Genomic DNA, 2735 nt, shown 5'->3' with positions numbered 1-2735 from the left:
ACCTCTGTGTGCATCTTACAGCCCAGAGCTAGTCATGTGACTCAAACACAGTCACTCAACTATAAGGGGGCCAGCAAGTGAAACCATACCATGTGCCAGGAAGTCACAGAGCCAGAAAGATTTGGGGAACAGCACTTTTTACCACCAAGACAGGAGGAAGGAAGGAAGAAGCAGCCAGCAACTGACTGCCTTTGAGGACACACTAAGAAATCTTACCCACCATCACTGACCTAACCCTAGTCCCAACTTAACAGCATCTACCACCGCCTATAATATCCTGCAAAGCAGAAAGTATTTCCCCAAACGTATTTCATTCTTCAGGCTAATATTTAAAGAAAGAAGTGCATGCACTTCTGTAAGACTGAGGTTTTGGTAGCAGATGGGTGTTGCTTTGTAATTAAAAAAGAAGAGTTTTGTTTTAATTATAAGATTTTTTTTAAAGTTTTCATTTGCTATGAAATAGGCATTCTCATATATTAATTTTAGTAACAAAGTTGGCTGGGTCTTTCTGGACTATTATTTGTTATATGTGGAAAGAACATTTTAAGTGGTTCATTGCCCTTTGACTCTGTAATTCTATGTCTAGAAATTAATCCTTAGGAAATAAGCAGAAAGGCAGATGAATATTAGGTAAAAAGATATTTTCTACAGCATTATCATTAATGCTCCAAACTGAAAGTAACACAAATTTCCAATGAAAGAGGATTGATCCAATAAATTTTGCAATATCCATATGCTAGAATATTGTGTAGCTACTAGATGAAATAGCTCAGTGAGCTGCTGAATGCATATGATTGACTACTGACATTAGGAATCACAATTACGAGGTTTATCTAGAAGAAAAAACAACATGAAGTAATAACAGGACAAAATAGCACTCAATAATACCCATTAAAATTATCTATGAAATAAAGCAGGTCTGTATCAAATTCAGAAGGGATTAGGGCATACACATGACATTTTGGGGGTTTGAGTTTTTTTGCTGATTGCAAATTTGTGATCAGATGTTTTGTGAAACTCTTATTCAGTTGGTGAAAGGAAAAGAGGAGAAAAGGGAGTGAGAGGGAGGAGAGAGAAGGAAGTGGGGTGGTAAAAATGGACCATTCAGGTAGACAGGGGAGCAGAGGCAGAGGAAGATGGTTTAGAAAGCTCTCTGCCGTGGCCACCAGAGCTACGCGTGCTCTCCACCCCACCCCACCCTGCAGAACGCTGGGCCGGCGCCTCGTCTGTGAGCTACAGGCATGCGATGTGATTTCATCCACCAAAATGTGTGAATTTTTTCAGTTCATTAGATACACAGAAGGTATAGAAAAAACCTTCAATATACCCACATTACACTCACAGATATGTGTGCTACTTAGAAGGAGCTTTGGCATCTAAGCAGTGTGGCTACCTGGAATGGTCACCAACCATCCAGTGAACCACCTGAGCCTTTCCAGGGGAATGTGCTGCTTGGTCTGGGCAATAACCAGTGAGTGGCATCCATGAGCAAGGCTGAGTGACAAATCTGGGTCTGGCCTTCACCAGACTTTCTGAGCTCCATCCTTGAGGGTGAAACAGAGGACTCGAGCGTTAGTAGTGGAAGTTCTTAAACAAGCCAGAAACCCTTCTCAGCTCAGTAGGCTAGCAACAATGAGATACCATCCCATTCCCCCTTCCCCTAAGAAAGGCTACAATTAAAGACTCCCAATATCAAGAGTTGGTGAGGATGCAGGTCAACTGGAAGTCTCCCTCACTGCTAGTAAGAGTATTAAATGGTGCAACCACTTTGGAAAGCTGTTAGGCTGCTTTTAATGTAATTCCACTCCTAGGTACATAAATAAATGCAGATGCCTAAAAAAGAGTTGTAGAAGACTGGGCATGGTGACGAGTCTTAACAGTTCAAATGCATTCCATCTGTTTCCTTTCTCTGGGATGATGGACTGCCCAGGACAGGGTTTTCTCATGGTAGAGTCCAGGGGCACCAGAAGGCAGAGGAGGCTTGCCTCGCCTCTTGAAGCCCCTTTGAGAACTGACGCAAGGTCACTTCAGTCCTTTTTCTGTCGGCAAAGCGTCCACTGAGCATTTACTATAGGCTTCACTCTTCTGGGGCATTTTAACCTTTGCAAGTGAAGTGAAAGTATTAATCACTCAGTCATGTCTGACTCTTTGAGACCCCATGGACCGTAGCCCTCCAGGTTCCTCTGTCCATGGAATTCTCCTGTCAAGAATACTGGAGTGAGTTGCCATTCCCTTCTCCAGGGGATCTTCCCGACCCAAGGATAGAACCTGGGTCTCCTGCATTGCACGCAGATTCCTTACCCAAAAATATGGTACACTTTACAAATTTGTGTGTCATCCTTGTGCAGGGGCCATGCTAATCTTCTCTGTATTGTTTCAATTTTAGTATATGTCCTGCTGAAGCAAGCACAGTGAGGTGGATACAGTAATTCTCCCCTTAGATAGATGAAGAAACTGAGGCTTAGGGAAGTTAAGCAGTTTTTCCAAGGCCACAGAGCTGGTAAATCCTAGCGAGGATCTGAGTGCCGAGTCAGTTCCAGAGCTCCTCACGCTGAACTAGGATTGAGAAGACCCAAGGTCCTGCCTGCCCACTCCTGGCACAGAAGCCTGGGGAGTGAAATGAATTGAGGCATAAATTTTTTAATGGCTTGAAAAAGTCACTTAACCTATCTGGCTTTCCATTTCTTGTGTAAATGAATGTTACATTGGATCTCTAGGCTCACTCCAGGTATAAA

At 43.1% G+C, this 2735-nt stretch overlaps 1 non-coding gene across 1 annotated transcript; it reads right to left on the bottom strand.

The window, feature by feature from the left end:
- Positions 1 to 2303: 2303 nt before the first annotated feature.
- Positions 2304 to 2410, bottom strand: LOC136146757 (U6 spliceosomal RNA). The gene has a single exon (XR_010659046.1). It is a non-coding gene; the product is annotated as a U6 spliceosomal RNA (small nuclear RNA).
- Positions 2411 to 2735: the final 325 nt, after the last annotated feature.

The sequence above is a fragment of the Muntiacus reevesi genome, chromosome 14, assembly GCF_963930625.1.
Source record: "Muntiacus reevesi chromosome 14, mMunRee1.1, whole genome shotgun sequence".
NCBI classification, from domain to species: Eukaryota; Metazoa; Chordata; class Mammalia; order Artiodactyla; family Cervidae; genus Muntiacus; species Muntiacus reevesi.
The sequence above is the reverse complement of the archived record's forward strand: the minus strand, read 5'-3'. Positions and strand labels throughout refer to the sequence as shown.